This window comes from Salvelinus namaycush, chromosome 38 (assembly GCF_016432855.1).
Source record: "Salvelinus namaycush isolate Seneca chromosome 38, SaNama_1.0, whole genome shotgun sequence".
NCBI lineage: Eukaryota > Metazoa > Chordata > Actinopteri > Salmoniformes > Salmonidae > Salvelinus > Salvelinus namaycush.
The window spans coordinates 25,297,496-25,302,822 of record NC_052344.1 but is presented as its reverse complement, the minus strand read 5'-3'; positions in this window follow the sequence as shown (position 1 = coordinate 25,302,822).

Below are 5,327 nucleotides of genomic sequence, written 5' to 3'. Positions count from 1 at the left end.
AAACGTTGCAAATCTGATGTAGAAGAGGAGCAGATATTTAGTTTTTTGTAAAAACATCCATTGATATAAACATAGATGGCACTGATAAGATCCAAGTTGATGTGTTGAATTTCATCGCAGAATAAATTTGTGTTCAACAACAGAGTGGGTGCAATTACATTTCACACCTACATCTCCCCTATCTAAAGGACATAGAGGATTTGGTATTAAGAGGATAGTGGTCATTAGTGTAGGACTGACTGTGCCTCAGCCCCGGCCAGTACTTAAGACAGTGTCTATATTATCAGACGTTGGCTGTGTCCCAAATGGCTCCCTATTCCCTACATAGTGCACTTCTTTTCACCAGAGCCCTATGTACGCTGTTCCCTATATAGTGCACTACGTTTGACAGATAAGTTAGAGTAATATGTAGGGAATAGGGTGCCGTTTAGGGTGCTGTCAAGGTTTATATCAAGGCATGTTGTTTGGGGCCCACAGATCTTAATGAGAAACACTCATTCCATCAAGCATATCATCAGCCTGCCATAATTACCGTAATCACATTTTCCTAAAATCCGAGAAGGGGCAAACATGGGTTAGTGTGGTCTAGAGCTCCCAATTACCTCCACAATAAACACACATACACTGCTGACACGGCAAAAGACGAGCAACGACAGCCCCCATATTTTCCACTAAGAGAAGTAGCAGTGGCCAAAACAGACACAGACATGTACGTACACACACACAAGGGCGACCTTGTCCCGCGAGGCTCACACACACCACGACCCTCAGAGCCGGTGTGAGGCAGTAGCGTTAACAGAAGGGTGAGTGTAACAGTTTAGCTTCCATCCCTCTCCTCGCCCCTACCTGGGCTTGAACCAGGGACCCTCTGCACACATCAACAACAGCCACCCTCGAAGCATCATTACCCAACGCTCCACAAAAGCCGCAGCCCTTGCCGAGCAAGGGGAACAACTACTTCAAGGTCTCAGAGCGACTGACGTCACCGATTGAAACGCTATTAGCGCGCACCCCGCTAACTAGCTAGCCATTTCACACCGGTTACAGGAGCACAGGGTTAGGGGAGACAAAAGTGAAACGAGAGGTAGAGAGAGAGAAAGAGAGGGATAGAGAGGGGGAAAGGGAGGGAGGTTTCTGTCCTGGTTATGTTTATGTTTCCAACTACTCCTGGAATTTACAGCAGCAGGCATTGACCAGGGCAATACAGCAACAGAGATGTGAACAGCCCTGCTAGACCCTGAGCTGCAGTGGAGCTGTGGAGAGAGGGGAGAGAGAAAGAAAGGGAAAGAGAGAGAGCAGAGAGAGAGAGAGAAAGGGGCGTACAGAGAGAGATAGAAAGAGACACACAAAGAAACTATGTGAACTGGAGAGGGAGGGAGGGAGGGAGGGAGGGAGGGAGGGAGGGAGGGAGGGAGGGAGGGAGGGAGGGAGGGAGGGAGGGAGGGAGGAGACAGTGGTCTTACTCAGTCCTGAGACAGCAGCACTAGGGTTATCTGGCCAAGTTTCCACTCACAAACAATAATTCACCTCAAGTGCCCACTCTGGCTGAGTAAGTAAGGACACCGACACAGCCCCACCTGTTACATTAAGTCAGCTTCCCAAATGGCACCCTATTCCCTACTTAGTGCACCATTTTTTAACCAGAGCCCTATGGGGACTCCCTATGGAGTAGGGTGCTATTAGGGACCCAGCCTTCAACAATGGTTGAGGGGTTAGTCAGCCGAAGGGGACAACATTTGACTCTGGACTCCGCCTTTCTCTGAACTTCTCCTTTTTTCCGCGATCTGTTTTCCATTGATATCTTCCTTATTTATATTTGCACTGGCTCCAGTCTGCGATGGGGCTGGAAAGTGTATTTCATTCAGGTCAGTGAACATTTTTACGTACCATAAAATATAGGACATATAAATAGTCTTGACTTGATTACCAACCGGGCAGCGAGGCAGAAAAGAAACCACCTGAGATTTCGAAATTCCGACTTTCACAAAATGATTTCCCATAAGCTCAACTTGATTATTTTTACCCAGCAACAGCCTCTTTGCACTCTATGAGCTAACATGGTTTGGTACACAGTAGGTACACTATTTAAGTATGCACAGTGTCAATTAAATTAAATAGTTGTTTACACTGACATAGTTATTCAGATGCTCCAACGTCACAGATATCACTGTGTGTACTTATTATTTAAAGGAGGAGTCGGGGCGGCTGGGCAGCTCCTGGCAGAGGTGACATTGGGATACATTGGCAGTAAGTGGCGTAATTACAGATCATTTTCAATGTGTTTAGCTGTTCATTTAGGTGTGGAGCTTGGCCCAATAAAAACCTGCCCCCCACTGCCTCCGCCCACTAAACCCCTCGGCAGCGCACCGTCACAGCCCCTGAAAAATAATTAACGACTTCCAAATTAATTATATGCCGAAAACCACCGAAATCCCATGTTTACTTGACACACAGCGTGAGCGAGCAGTGGAGCGGACATCACAGAAAAAATAACTTAATTATGAGAGCAGTCTGATCTAGACCTGTATTCATAAAGTTTCTCAGAGTAGGAGTGCTGATCTCAGCTCCGTTTGGCCTCATGGATCATAATGAATAAGATTACATGGACCTGATCCTAGATCAGCAGTCAGACAGATGGTTTATGAATACAGGCCCTGGCTCTATTGCCCAGAACAGAGACACGTAGGGGGGCACAGCATGGGGCACAGAGGAGAAGATCCAGTGGGAACTAGGTGGCCTTTCCCCCCCATCTCTTCCCTTTCACACAGGGGTCATTCCCCCGGAGAGAGGGCTGGAGGCTGGATGGCATGGAGAGGAAGAGAAACAGGCTAATACTGCCAGGCCCTGGGGCCCTGCTTCCTAACCGGCTGGGAGGTCATTGATGCACACAACACACACCTCGCCCTCATACAGGTAATGGCCCTGAACACGCTGTATCAATGAACACAGACCTTACAATAAAGTACAGTAGCAGTAAAAAAAAAAAAGAGAGAGAGGAAGGGAAAGGGGTTAAAATAATTAGTTGGGGGAGAGTGACGGGTAGACAGTCCATATAATCTACCCCTTAGCTGTAAGTATAATACATTGTCATTTCAGTGGCCTTAAGCAAATATACTATTCAACCAAGCCTATGGCCAAATGAGACTGTAACGTTATACCTGATATAAAATGTGGGTTTAACTAACCCTTATCATCATCCAACATCAGATCAACTTTTGTTATCCTCCAAGGTAACAGTAAATACAGGTAATTGCTCAGTTGAGCAAATTAAATTCTCAGCTGAGAGAAAGCGAGAGCGAGAGAGGCAGATACGGTCTGCATGATCCATAACAGATGGATATGTCAGATATGCCCAACCAGGCTTACTCAAATGCTTAGTGGTGAGGTAATGACCCCTGTGTGAGTCTCCCCTCTTTGCTCAGTGCTCCAATTATGGTCTTCTCTCTGGTCTTCTCCGCCTGGGGATAAGCAAGAGCCATGCACCCGTAATAGACGGACGGACGGACAGAACCATTACCAAGCCATCACAAGAGGAAGGAATTGATAAAATATGCTAAGAAGAAGCAGTGAATCTTCACTGTAATGAAATAATCAAAACTAGCTATGACCCACAGTAGCCCTTTATAACAACATTGTTGGGGCTTACTGAGTCAATCCACTCCCTGGTCATAGAGACTGCTCCTGGCTTTGATACAATACAGTAGCTATATCTCCTGGGATTATGGAGCATAACAAATATAGTTTCAATGTTGACCTCCTCTCAATTACTAGTTTATTGTTTACAATAATCCTAGGGAAGATGAAAGGGGCATACACTCTTAGGAAAGAAAGTGCTGTCTAGAACCTAAAATGGTTATCTGGCTGTCCCCATAGGAAAACCCTTTAAAGAATCCTTTTTGATTCCAGGTAGAACCCTTTTGAGTTCCATGTAGAACCCTTTACACAGATGGTTCTACATGGAACCCAAAATAGTTCTACCTGAAACCAAAAAGGGTTACCCTATGGGGACAGCCAAAGAACCCTTTTGGAACCCTTTTTTCTAAGAGTGTATAAGGACATGGAGTGTCACCCAATATTACACAATAATATAGACACAGACGCCCCAATGTTTATGAAAGTATTTTCCTGCTACTGACTTGTCCTCACCTTTGTTTGTTCAGTTGTGAAACTCTGCAAATGCAAATTCCATCAAGTCAGAGTGTCACGTTCTGACCATAGTTCTTGTGTGTTTTGCTTGTTTTAGTGTTGGTCAGGACGTGAGCTGGGTGGGCATTCTATGTTGTGTGTCTAGTTTGTCTGTTTCTGTGTTTGGCCTAATATGGTTCCCAATCAGAGGTAGGTGTTTTGTGTTGTCTCTGATTGGGAATCATATATAGGTGGCTTGTTTTGTGTTGGGGTTTGTGGTTGGTTGTTTCCTGTCTCTGTGTTTTCTCTGCACCAGCTAGGACTGTATCGGTTTGCCACATTTTGTATTTGTAAGTGTTCTCTGTTTATCGTTTAATTAAACATGTTGAGCACTGGCTACGCTGCGTGTTGGTCCGATCCCTGCTACACCTCCTCTTCTCTTGAAGAGAAGGAAGGTTGCCGTTACACAGAGGTTATCAAATGACAGTCCAAATGTCTGTTATGCAATTCACTTCCTGTTGACCGTCAGTGACCTCAGTGATTGGTCAGGATAAATGGAATAGATGGAGTTGATTGGTGAAAACAGGAAATGACACAATTTAATTGGTGGCGAAGGTGCTTTGCTTTGAGCAATTAACTAGTGACATCATGAAATGGTCCCATAAACGACTAACTGAATCACTGATACAGTCAGAACACAATCAGATCAAGCGTATTTTTGCTCAGAAGATAAATGCCAAGCCTTGAACCAAAGGCCACTAAATAAGGGAGGGTAATAGGCCTGAAAACTGAAAAACCTAATTTCCAGGATGACCAATGTTGAACTGTTTTCCAATGCTTTCACTTTCTTTCCACTATTCCTGGAATAAAAAATAAAAAATCTAATTGATTTATATAGCCCTTCTTACATCAGCTGATATATCAAAGTGCTGTACAGAAACCCAGCCTAAAACCCCAAACAGCAAGCAATGCAGGTGTAGAAGCACGGTGGCTAGGAAAAACTCCCTAGAAAGGCCAGAACCTAAGAAGAAATCTAGAGAAGAACCAGGCTATGAGGGGTGGCCAATCCTCTTCTGGCTGTGCCGGGTGGAGATTATAACAGAACATGGCCAAGATGTTCAAATGTTCATAGATGACCAGCAGGGTCAAATAATAATAATCACAGTGGTTGTCGAGGGTGCAACAGGTCACCACCTCAGGAG